The following is a 22,394-nucleotide window of genomic DNA, read 5'->3' as shown; positions in this document are numbered from 1 at the left end:
GGCTAGGGCCAGGGCTCCAGTTCGGGGGTCAGAGTTGGGTTTCTAAGCCAAGCTCTGCCATTTTTTGGGCCTCCGGGTCCTCCTGTGGAAAAGATGACCCACCTCTCAGAATTGCTTCAGAGCAAGGATCAAATAAAATAATTGCTGTCCCGAGCTCAGCACAGCACTAGCAGTTCACGTGTGTGAGCCATTATGGTTACCAACAAAAAAGAAAGGTTTTTCCCTGCCTGGTGTCTAGGAAGGAAAGAGAACTTCAACTACCTTCATTCTGACCTCAAACTTTCTAGCTGAGTAAGTTCTTCTTTGCAGCCCATCTCTTAATTCAGGCCAAAGATCCTGCTGGCAAAGCCTCCGGTACTGGGAAGGGAATCGGCCCCCTCAAGTGATAAGGACGACCCTGAGCCAGCAAGACCCTGCCCACGATTGAGCCCAAGACAGCAATGACCTGACTGTCACTGCCCACTTGCACGTACCCACTGACCTCTGGCCCACATCTGCCGTCTATAAACCACGGAGTATTTTCAGCACTTTGGTGACAGTCTTTGAGACAGGAGGCCTCTGTCTTTGGAGTGTTGGCCTCACTGAATTCATTCCTTTCTTGTTTCACCATCACTCATCTCTCTGCTTTCGGGTTTTGTCAAGTGGTGAGTGGCCAGACTCTGGGACCACCAGAGCCAGGTGCTCTTGGACTTCTGTGCCCCCAGCCATGGGAAGACAGTGCTGCCATGAGTGTTGATGGGCTACAGAGCTGCAGCTTTTAGACAGGGCAGAAATAAGCCAGGGAAGGGGACTGTGTTCCCTCTGCTACGGGCTCTTCCCCTGCCCGAGCCCTTTCTCTTGGAGCCACACTAATTAAGCAAGAACCAGTGAATGTTTAGTCCTGGGTCTTGCCTGCACATTCCCCAAAGACCCACTCCCTCCCCAGACCTACAAACAGATTTGCAGACAAGCTTCAAGAATGCTGTAGACAGGAACTAAGGTGAGGGAGGAAGGAAAGAAAAGCAGTCAGGAGGTCTTCTGAAGAAAAAAGGGTTCTGGCTAGTATGGGGGGAAGAGAAGCCTGGGATAGAAAGAAAACACTTCTACAGATCTAACACACCATCACATAACAAGGGCAAAGAGGTTTCCTAAGGTCTCTGTGGGAAGGGGAAACTGAGGTTTAAGAATGAAAAGTCCAGAGTGCCTGGGTTGCTCAGTGGGTGTAGCATCTGCCTTCGGCTCAGGTCATGATCACAGGGTCCTGGGATCGAGCCCCATATCAGGCTCTGTGTCGGGCATGGAGTCTGCTTGTCTTTCTGCCCCCAACCCCACTTGTGCTCTGTCACTCTCTTTCTCCCTCTCTCTTTCAAATAAATAAATAAAATCCTAAAAAAAAATGAATGAAAAGGCCTTCAGACGGACTAAGGGGTCAGCCCATTTACTGGCCGACCAGGGCTGAGGGCTTGTATCTTGGCAAGAACACATCCAGAGTTCCCGTCAAGAGCCAACAGCAGCAGGTCAGGAATTGTCTGGAATGTAGAATTAGGAACATCAGAGATGTCATGAAAAGAAATGCAGAGGACCTGGAAAGTGTTCAGAAATACAGGCCCCGAATGAGAAGACAGGGAGAACGGGTGGTAAATGGTAGGAATGGATTACCGTCCTGCAGGGGTCAAGGCGGGCTGGCACAACAGCAGTGAGAACATCCACTCTGATTTAGAGGAACAGTAAAAACCATCCACGCTAATTAATCTGGGGGCGTTCTTTTGAATTAATTCATTTGAAGAAGGATCTCCCTGAGGGTCTGGAAATTGATGTCCAACAAAGGATTGCAGTGGGAATGTAGGAAGCTAACTCAGGTGGAGCCCCTCTATCTTCTGTCCCCACCCCACTCCCAGGAACAGACACTTCAGCTGCGAAGCACTGCCTAGACCTGCCCAAGCACAGCTCTGTGGTACCGCCAAGCCTGTTCCAAACTCCCTGAAGGGGAGGAAGACCAGGCTGGTTTGCCTTCACAGGGCCTGACCAGGCTTCCCTGAGGGTTGGGCCTAAGAACTCCTGCTCCTCCTCTTCTATCTCCAGTAATCTGAAGACCCCATCAGACTCAATCAACCCAAATGAAGCTGACCGAAATGTCAAGAATTTAGACGCCCACATAGGATGGTAGGGTTACAAAAGGAAAATAAATAAATGCCCCTGATGGCCCAAATTAAGGTTTTTAATCATCTTTCCCCAATTCCTAGCTTCTAACTTAATTCAAAGGATGTCAGTCAAGGTAAGCATCTTGGCATAGAGATTCCCAGAGTAGAAACCTCTGTATTAGGATACAGTAGTCAAAGAGAAACCCAACATAGCCCTCCTATTTCCCGCTCCCCACACCCCCACTGCCCCACATCCACCCCATATCATAAGTTTAAGTCATTTCTTACAGCCAGAGCTCTGTAGATTTAGGGGAAATTTTTTTAAAAAGCAATGGTGGATTGGATTCTTGGAACCTACCCTGAACATCTGACCTTTGCTGGGACCCCATAATCATTTATCCCGGGGGAAGCAGAGCAAGCATGGGAATCGGGAATGCTCAAGATACACCCATGACAACTAATTTGCGCAAGACTTCCATGCCTGATTCTCTTCTTACGGTTAAAGAGGAGAAAGAGTCCCAGATTAGTCAGCGAGCCCTCACCCCTTGTCAGAATTCTCTTCATAGCTGTTCTCCCTCTTGTCTTTTTTTGTGCTGTGTGGTATTATGGGAACTTCTCAGCTCCCTTCTCATAACACCTGTATCTGCTCAGGAAATGTGTGGGCATGTCACAAGAGCTGCTTAACTTTAATATACAAGAGCACATGGGCATATGTAGACCATTTGGAGCTCCAAAGCTCCAGGAGATGACCCAAGTAGGAGGGGTAAGGCACATCTGAAGGGGGAGACCTTCCTAACATCATTCTCACCAACACATCGAGATTTTCAGAAATGGTAGGGAGTTGATTATGCATTCAGAACTGACATGTTCCTTGGAAACATCTCTTCCTTCTCATGCACCATAAAGTAGAAGCTACAATCTGCGACCTGAAGATATTGCTAAGAGCAGAATCTTTGTGACAAGGAATTCAAGAAACTGTTTATTTTAAATGAATGAGACAGTTCAAGACTTTCTCAGGGAGCTGCATTATCAGAAAAGATTCAGGGCCAAGAACTCTTTGCAGAATCCCCCACAGAAGATGAGCCATGTCAAAAACGCCCACAGACTAAGAGCAATAAAGTGTAAATAATTTAGAACTCCTTGATATTATCCTGCCTACTCATCGCGCACGTCTTTAATAATTAATTCAGCTCAGTCTTTAAAGAAATTCTCTCTACGTAACAAATCATTCTCTCTTTGTTGCCTGTTAACAGCAGGAGATCATTTCCTGTTTGAGACTTGTCCTTCCCGAGTGAGGAGCATTTATTTGCACGGGAGACATTTTCTGGCTGTTGTTGGTTTCCATGGATGTATTCTGCACATGCCCAGTGAGCAGCATAGTTCTGATCAGAAATCTCCTGAAGATACTCACCATCATCATGTTTTCATGCTTTATACATGTTGACATAATTCCCACAAGTCTATTACCTCCCATTATTTTTCTATTTTACAGCTGAAAAAACGGGTTAAGTAATTTGATCAGAATGCTCCTCTCACACCTGTCTACCCCCACCATTGATAGATCATTGCCTGGCATCTTCACCATGGGAACAAGACTATACCATAGCATATAACTCATATCATAACTCACATCATAGTGTTGGCAGGGCTAATATGGTGCAGAAAAATAATTGTCTTATTTCCAAAGAAGCTGGTCCCTTTAAATATCTGATTACTGAATCCTGCTAAATCATCCACACGCAGAAAGCCATGGGGGATGGGGAAAGGGAAATGACAGGGTAATTGAAAATAGCTGAGGGACAGTGACATCAAATGTGTCGATATAAAAGACAGAGGGACACCAGCTGCAGGAGAAGATTTGCAGGTGTAGGAAAGGGAACTGGAGCATGTTTATAGTTTGTAGAATGCAGTTTGCTCCACAAATGAAAATTATTCCAGGAAAGTCAGAGAGAAGACACTGCTGTAGATGGAAAGGACAGGTGGGCAGAAACCCCAAGACCCAGAGAAGAAGCAGATCAGGTAAATTCAAGACACTGTGACTCTAAGTAATGTATCAGTAGCAAAGTAGGATTTTCATAGTATTTATGCTTTGAGGCTTTGCCTCTTAAAAAGAACTGAGAAGGTCAAAGCAGAGAGGTCACATATTAAGGAACCACATGTCTTTTTTATTGTACACCTTCATTTTCTCTTTCCCTTGAATATGCTGTTTATTTGGAGTTTTTTTTTTTTAAGATTTTATTTGTTTATTTGTACAGACAGAGATCACAAGTAGACAGAGAGGCAGGTAGAGAGAGAAAGAGGGAAGCAGGCTCCCTACTGAGCAGAGAGCCCGACGTGGGACTCGATCCCAGGACCCTGAGATCATGACCTGAGCCAAAGGCAGTGGTTTAACCCACTGAGCCACCCAGGCACCCTGGAGTTTTTTTTTAACTGAGATATAAAATACAAAAAAAGTGAAATGTGTAAATGAATCTGAGTTTCAGATTAGATTCGAGATTTTACATATATACACACACACATACACATCAATGTAATCAAAGTCCAGATCCAGCTAGAAAATATTTCTACCACCAGAGAAAACTCCCAGGCAATACCCATCAACCTCCACCGGAAGGAAAGACTATTTTACTTCAAGCCCCCTTGCCCCAGCCCAGAACAACCCTGAATGGCCATCCCAGCTTTACAGCGCCTCACGACATCTTTCCCGAGGCTGCCTTGGAGCCCAGCTTTGCCCTTTGCCCAAACCTCCTTTCCCTGCACTTCCTTTTCCTTTCCTTTCCCAGGTGCTGGTCCCAACAGCACTCTCTAATTAACTTCCAACATGCTAATCTTCATCATGGAGTTTGAGTCTCCAGAGTCTTCCCGTAGCGGCTGATCCAATTTACATTCCCATCTGCGATATATGCAAATTCTAATTGTTCCATATCCTCCTCAAGCTCAGCGTTGTTGATCCTTAAAATTTTTGCCATCCTAATGAGTGGATGCAGTGGTATCTCATTGTGGGTTCAATTTATCTTTTCCTGATGAATAACGATGTTGAACACTTTTCTAAATTGTCATCGGATGTTTAGTTATCTCCTTTTGCCCATTTTTATTGAGTTTTTTGTCCTTATTGACTTACAGGAACGCATTGCAAATTTGGACGTGAGCCCTCTGTCACATAAATGTATTGCAAAAGAATTTTCCCTGTCTGTGGTCTGTCTTTTCACTTTCTTAATCACAGTATGCTGGTTTTATAAAAATAAAAACAAAACCCTTTTTACTTAGAAATAATTATAGATACACAGATTCACAGGGTATTGCAAATTCGGCACAGAGAAGTCATTCAGTTTCCCCCAATGGTCACACCTTACATAGGTGTAGTCCAGTAAAACCAGGAATTTGACTATGGCCAATGTGTATAATTCTGTGCCATCTTATCACAGACTCTGGGCTGTGTAATGGCCACTGCAATCAAGACACAGAGCTCCTCACCACCCCGAAGATCTCCTTCGTGCTACCCCCTTGTACTCAACCCCTTCGATCCCGTGCCCCGCCCCCACCATCTCTAGCCTCTGCAAATAACTAATCTGTTCCCCTTCTGTCAATTAGTCATTTCAGGAACATTATACAAATGAAATGATGCAATAAACAATGTATATGACCTTTTAAGACTGGCTTTTTTTCATTCAGCATAATACCCTTGAAATCTATCCAAGCCCTTTTTTGTATTTAGAAAATTATGTTACTTTGCCTTATTTGAGCAATCTATTTATGTTTGATAAGGGATCCACTTTTTGTTATTATAAAGGGATTCTCTTCTTACTTAGATAAAACAATGGAGTGATCAGTCCCTGGGTTTTAAATGTCCAGGCCAAATGGAAGATTCCCATCTATTGCCCACATCTGGCAGAGCAGGGGGAGAGAGCACCACAGACTCCCATCTTCCAAGCCCTGACTATGGCTTCCATCACTGGCTGCAGTCTACAAGGCCCCCTGACTTCACGTCAGGTGTATAGAATAAGCACATATAATGGAACCACTTGAAGCATCTCCTTTTATTGTTCAGAGATAGAAAAACAAATGACTCATTTTGCTTTTAAGAATGATGAAATGGTTTTTCAAAATGGGGCACATTAATAACCTCTTTTATTCTTATCACTGTCAGAAGAAATTAGACATCCTCTCTAAATGAGAAAATGTTGGTCATACTCATTTTACCGCACAAGACAATACTTGCCTGAGTCTCAGTCCCCTTTCTGCTCCCTATGTCTCTGCATCTTCGTCCTCCCACCTCCATACCCTCCCACCTCCCGTATGGTGTCTGCCATGAGCACCAAATCTTGAGCTTGCTTCTGCGGTTGTGCATGCCAGTCAATGGCCCGCAAATCATCTCTGCCTTCCCTTGGAAAGGGACACTCTCGGTGTTTTATTTCAATTGATTCTTTTTGCATTTCAACAGGATGTTCAATATCACAGAAGGTCATCAAAACAATACAAGAAGGAGCTGCTGTCTTTCCTCTCTCAGAGCCATGAAGACAAGGGGGAGGAAGAACGGAGGGCTTTCCTAGGGTGGATGGTAAATGTGCAAAGAACAGAGTACTTCTAGGTTAGTTTGGGGCTGAGCTGGAGTTGGCCTACTGGGCAGTCATGGAGAGAACGCCTCAGGAACTTCAAACATGAAGTGCCTGGGGGCCCAGCTTCACAAACAGTGGAGTGAGCTGGAGGGCAATTCCAGACCCAAGACAGCATGGGGCTCCTGGCAGGAGGGCTTCTTGGATCTTTACTCTATTGCTGTCTAAAGTCTTGCCATAAGGAGTCTGTGCCTCTCCTCTTTTTCTCCCCAGTTTCCCTCTGCATCTCTACTTCACAACCTTCTAAGTTCCTATATCTCCTAATTCATATTGTAAAGGGATGTGATCAGCTGAGCTAATCACTTTTTTCAAGCCAGCCTATGAGTCAGCTGCTCTTAGGTCACCCTGGCTCTGGTCCAATCAGATGTCACTGAGAGAGGCTGGGTCACATATGTGGGGGACTTCAGGTGGCTGTCTAAGTCTGCCACCTCACCAGAGGCGGCCATGTATTTTCTCCTAAATGGTGTCACAGGTGTGACGATCATCATCTAATATAAAAGAAACAAGAAGAGAGGTGGATAAGCAGTTGGTTTTCTCTTCTTCAAAGACTAGTTCCAAAGGAGAGTTCCCAAGGGAGAGACCGCAGCTGTTCACTGGGACTGCTGTGAACTGATCTTTTCCTAACTCACAGAGAGACATTGCCTTCCAATTTATTACTCTAAGATGGCGACTGAATTTTCAAACTACACTGTGGATTTTCAATCTACATTTCCCACATGGGTTAATCAACGATTCTGTAACGATGCTGTGTGGTGATTCCGACAACCTGAATGACTGAAGCAGCAAATACTCATTTCTCTCTCAGGGATCTGAGTTGCAGTCACGTTGAGCTCAGCTGAATTCGACTGGAGTCAGCTAGGCACGACCCTAGGCTGCTGGTCAGAGTCTAGTGTGCCCCCTGTGTCTCCCATTCTGGGACCCAGGCTAAAGAAGCTCTGGGACACATTCCTCTCATGGTGGATGGAGGGACTAGCAGAGAGCAAGCCACACTCCACCAGCACAACCCAAGCCTCTGCTCCTATGGTAACTGCCAGTACGGTAATGGCCACGCCCAACACAGGGAGGGAAGTACACTTGTCCCATAGGTTGGAGAAAGGTATCAAGGAGAGTGGGCGAAATAATACCAACTAATTCGACCTACTGCCCTGCAGTACAGAATTGCCAAAAAAGACAGTTGATGGCATGCTGGTAGACCATGCAGCCCCCTCAGAAGAAGAAACCACACCTCAACTTTTTTCTGTGCCCGACTTCAACGTATCTAATACTTTGTATCACTCTCAGAAGGGGCTCAATAAAACTCCCTTTAATTGATTAAATTATGAGAGTTCTGGATTAAGGTCAGCATCAATCAACATGTGACTACGGTCAAGTCCATTAATGTGTTCTCTGCTTGAAGGGCTGGGTACTAAGAAGATAAAAATGGCAAAATGTAGTTAAGAACCTGGGTTCTACTCTGAACTCACAACTTCCTAGCTGTATGACCTTTGGCAAGTTGCTTAGCTTCTCTGTTTCAATTTCCTCACCTACAAAGTGAGGGTGATAACAGTGACTTTGTGATGGGGTTGTGCGGTATATTCGGGGGAGAGCCCGTTGAGGAGGGCTTGAACTGTGATAAGTATTTAACTGTTGCAGGCAAGCTTTAAAAAAAAAAAAAGCAACATCCGCTTTAAAGAGAAGCAGGTTGATAAAGTGGAAAGAGCTGGGATCTGGAGTCAAAAAAACTTGTGTTGAGTCCCAGCTCCTCCTTTCATACCATCTATGACCTTGACCAAGTCCTGGTTTTTTCGCTTATGAAATAAATGGCTCCCTCCCCGGCTGATGTGAAGATCAGGTGACATGTGTGAAGGCATTTTTGCAAAGTGAAAACCATCAGAAAAATGTGAGCTGCTTTTATCAAATTATCCCATTTTTGCCTTGCTTCTCTGATGACAACTAATGGATGGTGAAGGAGTTCTCTGCTGGACATTTCTATTTCATCTTTAGAGATGTGCCAATGACATATGCATTTCTCTGAAGCTCTTGGTTCTGCAAATCATCGCCGTTTCTAATGTAGCAGACACCCAGCAAGCTGGTCCTCACAGAGGACCATAGAAGGAAGTGTGTCCCTCATTCCTGGTGAATACTTGGGCCTTTCAGAATTCCACACATTGACAATGAATATCTTGAGATTGTTGTCTAATATTTACTTTGTGCTACTGTTTGGCCAATACCTGTTGTCTCCACTTCCTCTGTTCCCAGGCCCCAGTCAACCCCCTGCACTTCCAGTATTCCACGGCAGCTACTCTTGCCAAGGTCACTGATGAGTTCAGCATTGCCAAGTCCAAAGGTCATGGCTCAGCAAATCTTACTGACCCTATCAGCAGTTTCCTTTTAGTACTTGATCACTGCCTTCCTCTTGAAAGCCTTTATTCATTTGACCTCTAGAGCACCAGCCTCTTGGTTCTCCTCCCTGCCCAGCTGCTCCTTCTTGAGCTCCTTTGTCATCCTCTCAATGTTAGAGGCTCAGTGCCCAGATCTCTTCTCATTTCTATGTACACACACTCTCTGGGTGATCTCATTCAGCCCTGCGGTCTCAGATACCATCTCCATGTTGACAGTTCCGAAATTTAATTCTGTAATATCTGTAATATCTGTAGCTCAGATATCACCCCTGAACTCTGGAGTTAAAAATCCACTGGCCCACTAAGCACCTCCACTCGAATGTCTTGTGACGTCTCAAAAGTGATATATCCAAAGCTCAGCTCCTGTTGTTCTGACTTTCATCTTCCTCTTCTCAGTAAATGGCAACTCTGGTCTTGCGCTCAACATGAAAATACAGGGACTCATCCTGGCTCCTTTCTTATACTCTATATGCAATTTCTCAGTAATGCTGTAGGCTCCATTTTCAAATTGCATCCAGAATCCAATCTTTGTCTGTCTGTTTAACACCTCTACCACTTGCCTCTTTGTCTGAGCCAGCATCATCTCTTGCCTGAATTGCTGACATGGCTTCCTGTTTCTGTCTTTGTGCAACCCTCCTCTCCCCTCTCCCAAGAAGATAGATCCTTCTAGAAGATTATTCATATTATATCACTCCCTTGAGGAATACCCTTCAATGGCTTCCTATTGCATTCAGAATAAAACCCCAAATCCTTGCTCTAACCTACAAGAGCCTGTAAGGTCCAGCCCCCATTTCTCTCTCTGACCACTTCTTCTAACATCTCCCTCTTGCTGTTAGCTTCCTCTGTTCCAGTCGGACTAGCCCTCTTGCTCCTCTTTGGACACACCAACCTAATTTTATCACAGGGCCTTTGCACTTCCCAGCAAACACTGTTCCTCTTTCAAAACACTGTAGGTATAAACTCATCAGACAAAAGAAAATGCTACCAGTGTGTGTCTACTGTGCATCTTTAAAAGCTATTATTTTCTCCTTTGTGCTTTTTTAAAGCTTTTCTAAATATTTTTCAATAAATGCTATTTATCTAATTTATAATCAGAAAATAAATGATTTAAATGGAATTCAAGACCACAAAAGGATGTTTCTGTTGCTGAAATACATTGTAAAAAAGCTGCCTTGTCCCCCGTGCAGGCTCCTCACGCAGCCCAGAGAGGGGATCCACAGACGTATACAAAGCCCATGCAGATCTGGTCCTCCCCATTGTCTTTGCTTCTTCCAAATTTCCCCCAGTTAATGAGCTTCTCACCAGGATGGTGATAACTGATCTCTGGGTGAAGATTCTGACTCACCAGATTAAACTGTAATGAAATGCTTTTTAATAAGTAATCGAGGATGGGAAGTAAATTGTTATTTTCCCCTCATGAGTGGCATTACCTGTCATTCTGAAAATTAATCTTATTTAAGAGATGCTTAAAATGCGGAGCGATATCACGGTTCTTCAGACCAAGTGGCTAATGAGTAATTTAATTTATGTGAATTATAAATCTTGATTCTTTCAACACTATTTTCCTTTAGATCTGTTAGTCACTCTCATCTCTTCTTAGCTGCTGCTGAGACTTACCTTCTGCTTTCACAGAGCTCTCTGTGTAAAGAGGAGAGAATGCTATTGGCCGGCTTAAACTTCATATAAACAACAAAACACTCTTTAGATATATGAAATGATCGAGGGAGCCTGGTTGAGGAATCTCCCTGAGGTTTGGTAGGTGTCAAGAGCATACACAAAAGATGACTCCTGCTGGGTTTGGAAGGAAAATGACTCGGTGCACCAGGCGTCACAGCACCTGCTAGCGGTACGAGTTCCAGCTTCATTTTTAAACTTCAGACATTCCCTGGAAAGTCAAGGGACAAAGAATGAGAGGTGGAACGGGAAGATTTATCAGGGATTCTTATTATGTGTTTCGAAGATTTTGTGTACGTCTTTGAGGCCCTTCAGAAATAGGACATTGAAATCTGACATTAATACCAATCATCTTTCTCCTGCTCTGCAGTTTGTTCTGTTCCTTGGAGAGGTCTGTGCAGTGGAACAGACTTCCTCGTCTTTGTTCAGCCCCAAGCTCTGTCCTGTGTTTGCACCCCTGGCTGTCAGTGTGTTGCCTCGTCCAAGGCCTGAGAACCTATGACAGAGAGAACGCAAGGCTTTTGCTGGAGGTAGCCTAACTCAGTCGTCTTGTGTTTAGAAATAGGATAGATGCATATCGTGGGACTAGCGCTATGGTTTAAAAAACTCCGTGAGATTTCACCAGAATTGATACTCTCTGTTTAAGCAAAACACCAACTTTGAATGCCTTTCTCCCTTTCTACGTAGAGTTTGACCTCTCACCCCATAGGTAGCTTGGGACCTCTTTTTCTCTTCAAAAGTGGTCTGTGCTCCCACCTCCCCTAACAAGATGCCTACCAACTATACTCTAAGAGATTGTCACCAGCCCAGGGACCATGTCTGTCTTGTGTGTTCTTAGAATGCAGAACCCAGGACAGAGTTTGGCATATGAAAATGCCCAGCAAATATTTGGAGGGAAGGGTGGGGTTTTTAAAATTTATTTGAGAGAGAGAGAGATGGAGCTTGAGCAGGCGGGGAGAGGCAGAGGCTGAGGGAGAAGCAGACTTCTCACTGAGCAGGGAGCCCGCCCGATGTGGGGCTTGATCCCAGGATCCTGAGGTCTTGACCTGAGCCGAAGGCAGATGCTTAATCCACTGAGCCACCCAGGCACCCCTGCTATATTTATAAGATACTCTCAGTCATTCTGGGCCACTCTTACTGAAATACCATAAAACCAAAGTCACACTCCATGTCCTTTCCCATGACAACTATTTGATAAAGATTTTGCCGCCGCAGCAGAAGCAAGGTGCTCTGGCTGATATTCTGGGTGCCTTGTGTACGTCATCACACTGAAGACTAGCACTGGCTTATTTAGAAGAAGAATCATTACCCCAGAACTGCCTGCTTATTCTCAGCTTTAAAAATAAATATTTGCCCAATAAGATGGCAGGTTTATGAGCTGCATTTAATACCATAATGAAAAAGTCTCTTACTGTGTGTGTGTGAGAGAGAGAGAGAGAGGGAGAGCAAGAGAGAAAAGAGTTAAGGTTGCCATGGGAGCCCTTGGCACTTCTGAACCTCTATGATTATGAACAATAATTAGATGTAATGCTTTACGGTGGTGAAGCACCTCGTGGGCTCCTGATAATTGTGTTTGGCAATTAACTCACCCTCCCTGAGATTCAGGTTGGTATAATTAACCCCACAAGGAGAAGCAGCCTTAAAGCAGGGGAGTCATGTGGGGAGAGCTACTCTGTTTTCCAGCAGTGTAGACGAAGGGAGGCTTCCCCAGTCCCTGCCCTGCCTCACCTCCATCATGAGTCTCCACCAGAGACCCCCCTGGTTGGCCTGAGGCACTTTGCTCAGGTGACTGGGTTCATGGGAGTGCTTGCCTGCACCAGGGAGAGGTGGGCGGGAGCAAGCCTGGGTGTCAGGCCCTCCGCATTCCCTTTCATCAGGAACCCTACACAGCTGGAACAAGAGGAATGCAGAAGGCCACCTGGGGAAAGGGCAGTGGGAGGTATTCAGCTTAGCTCTAATCGGCTGAAACTTGGTGAAATCAATACCTCTGTCCTCTTCCCCATGCGACTGCCATTTGGGGTTAATCCTCCGTCTGCCAACTTTTCTACTTATTGTCCCATGACACATACTCTTAAGCACCTACAGATAGCTGGGAAGAGGGTGGATTTTTTTAAAGATTTTTATTTATTTATTTGACAGAGATCACACGTAGGCAGAGAGGCAGGCAGAGAGAGAGGAAGGGAAGCAGGGTCCCTGCTGAGCAGAGAGCCTGATGTGGGATTTGATCCCAGGACCCTGGGATCATGACCTGAGCCGAAGGCAGAGGCCTAACCCACTGAGCCACCCAGACACCCCGAGGGTGGATATTTTTAATGCCAAGTGTTGTTGACATTTTATACACATATACGTATGTGTGTGTATATATATACACACATATATATGTATATATATACATATTTTTAATGTATTATATATAGAATTAGAGTATAAATGTGTATATATATTAGAAGTAAATTCCTGAAATAAGTGGGTCATATGCTTTGTTCCTGTCAGGTGATCGATGAAACACTAAATCTGTCATTTTCTCCAAAGGAAAACAAAATCTAACTCTTGAGAATTTCAGTCAATCCCCCTTTTGTTTCAACCTAAATTTCCATGGACTACTTCCAGCATTTTATTTCCCTGGCTGAAGGCTAATGCTCTGTGTATCACCGACAGACCCCAGCGTGGGAATGTGGTGAATTTCCGCTGTTGACAAACTTGACCCCACTTCTCCATACCCACACCCGAACTGCCTGCACAGCTCTGAGAGGGTCTGGTCACGGATTGAAGCACCAACCTGACAGGAGGGAGACAGATTGGTAAGGCTGGCTCGGAGGGCCATCTCCGCCAGTGCTGTGCTGAGTAGGAAGGCCCGCGTGTTTTCCCTGGATGTGCTGGTCTCGTTAATACCTGATCCCACCAGCGTGACCAACTGCACGGGCCGCTGAGCCAGACGCAGAGAGAACAGACTGGGTCAGCCGTGCCTTTTGCTTGCTTCCCTACAGTGGGGAGAGTCTGTACAGCACAAGGCCTCTAGCACATTTTGAAAGAATGTTTTGTACCAGAAAAGCTAATTTGCTATGATTAGTTCCATTACATTTGTGAGACTGTCACTCCATATTTATTTGGAAGGCAGGTTAGAGTCCCTTCTGGTGATTTTCCTCTGTGTGCCGAGGGGCCCTCTCCAAAATTTCTAACAAAAAATCGATCTGGATGTAACCATGAATGCCTCCTGGGTCCTCAGATATAGAAATACCCGCGTGCCTCGAGAAGAGAGTCCTGAGTCAACCGCAGGTCACCCTGACAGGATTTCAGAGGGTCGGGGAGGGAACTGGAGGACCCCGGAGGAAACAGGTACGGGCCTGAGGCCTGGGGGAAAGGTGAAGTGGGGTCATTCACTTTCTACTTCACACAGTTCTGTGCCGTTTGAAACTCTTCCAAGTTTCATTTTGTTGGCGACAAGAAATGTTGGTTATGTGTGGTCCCACCAGAGTCTGGAACCCAGATGCCATTAGTCCTGTCTGGCCACTGCTTGTCGGTGACTCAGAGAGGGCCTAAGAGGCCTATCCTTTCCATTTTTGCACAGACTCTCTAGGCCCGGGCTCAGATGAGAGCAGGAAGTAGGAAAGCTGTTCTAAGTGGAAGGAACAGTCATGCAGGCCATCTGGGAGCCAGGAACAGAAGAGGATGTGTGCAGAGGCAGGTGTCAAAGGAGGCGGCCTCTCCTGCATATTCTTAACATAGCGTTTGCAAGACTTGAGACCTTGCACATCTACTCACGGTGTTGATCAAAAGAGCTTTTTTGAGAGATTAGAAAAAAAGAAGAGTTAAGCGTTCACGCATGCAGACTTCCTAATTAACACTGCAGACCCAGAGTGAGAGAGAAAGCACATTGGACTTTTTTTTTTTTTTTTGAAGCAGCTGTTCCCCAAACAGCAGGCTCTTCTCAAGGAGACTGTGGGCTAATGCTCTCGGATTCTGTGAATTCAGAAAAGGGCCTCTGACCGCTTCAGATGGAGGGCCGGCTGCCTTGTGGGGCAAAGGAATCATTTACACCACCAGCCACATCGTTGGCTGGAATCACAGAACCTGGAATTCACATGGGCCAAGCATCACGCAAAGCCTGTATTGACTGTTTACTGTGTGCCGGCCCCGTGCTAAATTCATCTCCCACTTTCCCTCGTGTCATCCTCCCAACAACTCAATTACCAATGAGGAAATGTTACTGCCAAGGTCACCTTCAGAGGACATGGTGGAGACAAAGTTCAAAGACAGGTGTGTTGGAACCAAAGCCCATCCGTCATGGTCTCCATCAGCATGCTAGACAACCCCCCCACCACCCCAGTTTCCTGTACTTTGGATGTCAGGCTATTTCCAGTGTTTGGCATAGATGGAATTGGATGCAAGCTTGCTAATTATGAAAATCACAGGTTTTTATTGGCCCTTCTTTATGAAGCCATCCCTCACCCCAGGTCCCTCCCCTCTGCTCACAGCACACCCACAACTGTCCCCTGGCTCACTGCATTTACTTGCAACTATTTGTTTAACCCACCTTTCCTGTAACACTGTGGGCAACCTAGGGTGGGGGACGGAGAGCTCCGAGCACAATGTCTGACACATGGTCTGTATTTAGCAAACGAATGAATGAATGACCTAAACATTTCCCCAGTCAAGTATACAGCACAGTAACAGTGGAGCAGCTTTATGCAACGGAGAGAACGCCAGATGCAGAACTGGAAAACCTACGCTCAAGCCTGGCTCCCTCACTTACTAGCTGTGTGCCTTGCACACGTCACTTAGCCCTTTTTGGCTTCTGTTGCCTTGTCTACAAGTCAAAGCAGTTGGACTTGAGTTCCTCAAGAACATATCCAAATGCCGACATCACCTGAGTTTGTGTTCCTTCGTGAAGCAACCTGCTCAGGTAAGATCCTGCATGCTCAGCGTGAAGAGAAGCACATCTTCAGATCCAGAGTCCAAGGACTTGTTTCCTGAGCTGGGCAGCGCCCCCAGCTCTGTGCCACTACTGTCCCACTCCCCAGTCTGCTGGCTACTTCTCTGCCCAGGTGCCAACATGTCTACCATACCCCTCTGGTTTGATCCTTAATTTAGACTCTAATTCAACTTCCTGCTTCACTACTCGCTCGTCTCTACCTACAGACCTCGTCCTCAAGGTAACTCTCCATCGATCCACCCTGTGTAGGACCCACTCAGAATCTCCCACGCCTTTAATGACAATGTCAGTCACCATCTGAACATCAGATCAGGAGATATTCATGAGGAGTTTACACTCCTCTGTGAGTTTACACTCCTCCTTTGTCCCTGTGAGGTATGATTAATGTATTCCAGCCAACAGATTGGAGGACATGCTACCATACTCGTCTTGCTAATTAACACCCTTCTAGTATGCACGCTATTAATTGGGCACTTGCCGTCAAGTCGCCTTTGTAAGAGAGTGTAAGGGCAGTCTGTGAATTAGATCAGAAGGTCACTCAGTTATCACCCAGGGCACACAGGCAGGCAACTGGAAAGGCAGGTGTAGAGGGCTTCACACAGAAAAAAATGCCTTTTCTGCTTCACATTCTATGTCCAGAAGCAGGTGATGGCAGGGATAGCAACAGAGCCAGCAATAACAAGGGAATTCTGGTTTCTGAATCTGACATACATGGGAGGAAATTACTTAAATTTATCTTTAAAATGGAGAGGAAAACCACCCTGAGGCTCATTTGCAAAAAGGTCTGCATTGCAGGAAGAAGAGGAAAGCACAGGAACTGAGGAGGCAAAACCTGGAAAAGAAAAGGCCTTCCCCTGGGGGAGTGGTGCAGGACAAGGGACCAAGGGACCTGTCTGTGCCCCCCCATAGGGCAGAGCAGAGCAAGGGGTAAAATTTGAACTCCAGGTGAGGAAGCATTCTTTAATGCCTTGAGCTCCGGGGCAATGAGCTTCCTGTCTCTGTCAGTTTCAAGTTTAGTCTGGACTGCCAGATAACAGGACTGTCACAAATGGGCCCCAGTCCTGTGGACGGGCTCTGATCCGGTGAACTTGAAGCTTTGACCTTGCCCTCTGACCAGATTTGCTCGGCATCCTGATTGTAAGAGGGCAGTACTGAGCCAACAGGCAGCTGGCACCCGGAAGTCTATCTTGGGCCTGGATGTCTGTGTTTTTAAAATTCTTCCCACATCTTTATTTTTTGTAGCAGGTATTTTGGTTCCCGACCCCCTTCCTCTTTGCTGTCTTCCCTCATAGAGGTTGCAAGAGTTAAGTCCTTGCTTCCCCAACCTCCCTCCACAGCTGGAGGTGACCCTGTGACCAGACGCTGGCCCAGGAATGTAAATGGAAGTTTTGAGGCGGGGAGGAAGCTTGTGAGGCCTGTGGGACTCACGTCCCATCAGGAAATGGAGGGCACACTCAAATTAGGTTGACTCAAGGAGGGTTTCACAAAGGAATGATTTACAAAGGTGTGGCCGGAGGAGGGAGCCCATGGAGGCAGTGCGGTACCCAAGCCTGGTATCAGGAGACCCAGAGGCCTGAGGAGGAGGAGCAGCTAGCCGACCCAGAGAGAAAAAGCTATAGGGAATGGGTTGCGTGGAGAGGAGCCCACCCCAAGCAACACCATGACCCTGACAGCAAGGATGATTCAGAGGACCTGATAGACTTCTCTCCCTGGCCGGGTGCACTCACTGATTGCTAGACAGCTCCACGGGGACTTGGAGGCAGAGGACCCAGCCCTTCCAGGGAGAGAGAATCCCACTAGGTCTGTAGCTATGCACAGCTGTCTGCCCACCATTCATCACTCGTGTCCTTTGGTCCCAGAGGGTGTCCTGGGTCCTTGGTCCCTTTCCACCCAATCACTGTACAACTACCCCATGTGTAGGAAACCCTCTTGCCCTCAGGTGGCTTACAATCTGAGCCCACAAACAAGCACACGTGCAGAGAACAATCTGAAGATGTTCGCATATTAAGCTTCATGGCAGCAGCCTTAAGTACTGTAGAAATTACGGGTAGGTATTGGTCAGTAGGGACAGTGAGACCCGAGTCAAAATTCCATTCCCACTGCATATTAGCTGAGTGACACTGGACAGTTACTTAATCTTTTTTTTTTAATTTTTTATTTTTTATAAACATATATTTTTATCCCCAGGGGTACAGGTCTGTGAATCACCAGGTTTACACACTTCACAGCACTCACCAAATCACATACCCTCCCCAATGTCCATAATCCCACCCCCTTCTCCCAACCCCCTCCCCCCAGCAACCCTCAGTTTGTTTTGTGAGATTAAGAGTCACTTATGGTTTGTCTCCCTCCCAATTCCATCTCGTTTCATTTATTCTTCTCCTACCCACTTGACAGTTACTTAATCTTTCTGAGCCCTGCTTTCCTTATATATAAAATGGGAAGAAGGACATTCTCCTTTATGTGCTCTCTTAGAGATTACAGATAATATACATAAATTACTTATAGTGATAACATTCCTAAATATTTACTATATACCAGGTACACAGATAAGTTATATACACAGATAAGTTCTATGACGTGGGTACTATTATCATTCCCATTATATATATGGGAAACTGAATCACTAAGGTGTAAATGACTCCCCCCAAGGTCAGCAGCTAACAGGTGACAGAGCCACAAGTGATACCCAGACGGACTGCTAGAAGCCATCTTACCCACTTACCATACCGGCTGACGCAGTAGGTGCTTAACCATCTACCACTGTTCCTATTAGAACCACCATCTTCCCCACAACCACCAGTACCACCATCACTAGTGTGGGCTAGACTATGTGGCAAAGTTGCCATCAAGAGTAGCATCTGGGCCTTAAGACCAGAGTAAGGTAGTTAAATGTGAAGAAGAGAGGACATCTGAGGGGAAGCAACCGCACAAGGAAAGGCGAGGATGGCCCCAGTCCCAAAAGGGACAGGCAGCCTTGCCCAGGGGAAGCATGGCATGGCCTGGGGAACAAGAAAAAATGCCTGATTGTTGGGGCTGGAGCCAGACCTCGGAAGCAGACCTGAGAGCCATGCATAAGAGTGTGGGATTGACGATGGCCATGAGAGACCAGGCCAGTGCTTGGGCCAGACCATGTAACATGCTAGAATAGAAGTCCTGTTCTAGAAAATTCGCTAGAGAGCAGAGAAGCCAGCCTTGCAGGAATGCCAGCAAGGACACTGTTGGTAATAATGAGGTCTAAAGGGATGGCACCATGGAACTGGAGAAGTGGGGCAGATGTGTCACCATGAGGGTTAAATTCGGGGAAGGACACACGGGCATCAACGAAAGGGAATGAGGAAGGAAAAACTAAATGCTGCCTGCTAGCTTTCCCAGGGTTACCCCTGAGAGGACATACAGCCAGCCGCATACCTCGACTTGCCCTTCCTCCGCTGGTCACCCTCAGCTGGGCACAGGGTGGCTCTCGAGTCCTGCACAGGAGGGTCACCTGCGCCACGTGCACTATGTGGCCTCAAGGACCCGTGACTCCAGAGTGGGGGATTCTTTCCCCCTCCTGGAAAGCCGACGGAAGCAGCACAGGCTGCCAAGGGCTCCCCAAAGCCCTTCCAAGAGCTGAACTGAGTATCTGCTGTGACACAGAAAACAGAGACTCTCTGAAAATCCCTCGTTCACAGTCCTTTTGTTTAGAAGTCACGAGAGCTTGCTCCTCTGCTACAACCACATGACCACACTTTTTTTAAATGGAAAAATGAGGGGACACCGTGTCCGTGTGCGTCCAAATGAAGTAGAAGATGATGGAGGGTAGATGTCACCGCGGCTCTTGATTTCTGCCCTCAGTGAAACAAGAACTGGGTCAGAACATTCCCTACCCTCAGAACCCGACTGCAGGGTCAGTTGCTGCAAACTCACAGCTTATCAGCAGACTGCGTTGTTGCAAAGCCTCCTGCTGTCTGTCCCTGTCACCAAACGAGACACCAGCTTGAGGGTTTCGACACAATTCTGAAGGATCGAGCAACTCCACCTTGAAGGAGAGGGCTGATGTGATGGGGGAAATGCGTGGCATCAAAGATGAGGGAATGAAGAGCAATTGCAACCCTTTGTTCAGACACAACTTCTGACGCCTTCTATCCTGATACACATCCCCCTTGGACGGAACTCCCTTGCTGGGATGGCAGAGGCTGGAGAAGCTCCTTCCAGCCTGGCAGCAGATTCCAGAGCCATGGGGTTAGACAAGACCAGCAATCTCCGCCGGCCGAGAGACCCCACCCAGCAGTCTGTTTCCTCTTGAACCACCAAGCCCAGCTCCCGAGGCAAGAAGAGACTCCAGGAGTCTGACAAGATTTGCACTGTCAGAAAGCAAGTTTTATTTTTACCCTCAAGTCCGAAGTCTTCTAGGTGTCTGCAAACTGAGGAATTATTTTTACCTAGATGTAGAAGACAAATTCTTCCGCTTTGCTTTCCTGCCCGCCCTTCCCACATGGTGCTGGCTGTGGTCAGGGCTGCTGGCTGACCTCTGTAGTGTCTGAACTGACCTGGAATCTTCTTGCCTATGCCACCTTCAAACCATGCCAATCCGGATGAGAGCTTGGGTTTTTTGTTTTGTTTTGTTATGTTTTCCCTTTCTGGCTCCCATTCCCTTATCTATAAAATACACAGAGTTAGCCTAGATGGTTTCTGTGGTATGAAATTTTTTAAAAAGGATAAAGGTTTTTAAACCCATCTATCTTAATATAATCCATTTTGTCTTTTCTCCTCCCTGTTTATGGAAAGGGCAACCTCTTGTTTCTGTAGCTTGAGAATATTTGCCACATTTTGGAAGTGTGTGGTCCTTACCAAATGGAGGAAATGAGTAATGGAGGGGAAAATAAACAGAGAGTACAAGAAGTGAAACAGTTTGGTTTGCAGAGACTGAAACTTCCGGCCTTTCGCTCCAAAGACCCAGCTTTGCAGACCTCTGGCTTGGCTCCCTCACTTACACCTGACTGGTGTACCTCTCAGCCATTGGCCTCTGTGGGAAGCACCAGCTGAATGCCTCTGTCTCTGGTTCTGCCTTCCCCATGACTTGACACCTTCAGGGTTATGAGCAGAGGCACCCTGCAGAGCATAAGGTCCTATGAGATGATCTTGCTGGGCTTTCTGAGAAACCGGGGATAGGCAGGACAAGAATTCTGCCCTCCTGACCAGCACACATCAATCAAGTAAGTACTGACTTTGTGGAATAATCACCAGCTCTCTAGCAGTTCAGAGGAGGGAAGTCAGGAGAGCTGGAAAAGGCCTAGGGAACACCAGCCATCCCTAACACTCCAGGAGCCGAGAAAGAAAGAAAGAAAGAAAGAAAGAAAGAGAACATTACCTCCAGCAACCCAACTAATGGTTTCATGGTTCATTCATGCCTTTCTTCTAATAAGACTCTTCAATGAGATCTACTATGCTCCAGAAGAGAAGAGAAGATGATGAATAAAATAGGACCACGTCCTCCCTGATACTCTTCCTGATAGAAAAGCTGACAATTTAATAGATGAGTGAAATTCAAATACTTTACGTAAGTCTACAGAGATGTGCCGTCACCACCATCCAGTTTCAGAACAGTTTCATCATCTCCACAGAATCCTTCACGCTCATGGGCGGTTCATCTCTTTCCATCCCCAGCCAACCACGCGTCTTCTTTCTATCCCCACATCTGCCTTGACTAGACGTTACGTAAACATGCAGTCATGCAATGCACACTTGTGTCTGTCTTTTCCGTGTAGCATAAAGACTCCGAGGTTCAACCACATGGTAGCCTGCATCAGTACTTCCCTCCTTGTTATAACTGAGTGAAATTCCACTCTATGGATCGAGCACATTTTATCTCCTCACCAGCTGATGGACATAGTGATTATTTCCAGCGCAGGCTGCACAGATAGTGCTGCTATGAACATTTGTGTGCAACTCTTTGTGTGGATGTACATTTCCATTTCTCCTGGGGACTGGTAATAGGATTGCTATGCTGTATGGCAAACTTATGTTTAACTTTTCAACAAAGTGTCACTCTGGTTTCCAAATGGCTGGACCATGTTGCAGGTGCACAGCAATGTAGCAGGTCTCCAGTGTTCCCCTCCCCCCCATCTTAGCCAGCATTTGGTATCAGCGGTCTTCTGATTATAGCCATTCTAATGGGGTGAAGTGGCATCTTGTAGTGTTTTGAATTAGCATTTCCCTCATGACTACTGACGTCCTTAGTGACAATTCATGTATCTTCTTTCCCCCACTGAATTGCCTTTTGCCGTTATCAAAATCAACTGACTTTAAGGATAAGGGTTTATTAATGGACTCCCGGTTTGGTTCTAACTGAGTTATATGACGACCCATAAGCCAGTATTACACTATCTTAAATAATAGTAGCTTTAGAATACATTTTCACTGGGAAGTGAAAAATCCTCCAACTTTTTTCTTTTTTTTTTTCTTCACAAAATTGGTTATTCTAAGTTTTGGCTTTCCATATAAATAGACTGCTACTTTCTATTTTTTTTTTTTTAAAGGGCTGGAATTTTTGTAGGATTTATCAAAGTTGGAGAAAACCACCACCTTAACAATATTGAGTCTTCCAATCCATAAACATGAAATATGTTTCTAACATTTATTTAGACCTCAAATTTCCCGCAGAAGCATCTTGTAGTTTTCAGTGTACAAT

General features: G+C 46.0%; 1 long non-coding RNA gene across 2 annotated transcripts in view; it reads right to left on the bottom strand.

Moving 5' to 3' along the window:
• LOC132027942 (uncharacterized) overlaps positions 1 to 22,394 on the bottom strand; it is a 178,513-nt gene that overhangs the window by 35,953 nt on the left and 120,166 nt on the right. The window contains exon 4 of one of the 2 annotated variants that reach the window (XR_009407266.1): positions 10,884 to 10,999. The exons of the other annotated variant lie outside the window; for it this stretch is intronic. This is a non-coding gene — a long non-coding RNA (uncharacterized LOC132027942). Of the gene's footprint in view, positions 1 to 10,883; positions 11,000 to 22,394 lie in introns of those variants that run through there. 2 annotated transcript variants of the gene reach the window in all.

The sequence above is a fragment of the Mustela nigripes genome, chromosome 12 (assembly GCF_022355385.1).
Source record: "Mustela nigripes isolate SB6536 chromosome 12, MUSNIG.SB6536, whole genome shotgun sequence".
Lineage (NCBI taxonomy): Eukaryota > Metazoa > Chordata > Mammalia > Carnivora > Mustelidae > Mustela > Mustela nigripes.
This window is presented reverse-complemented; position numbering and strand designations above follow the sequence as displayed.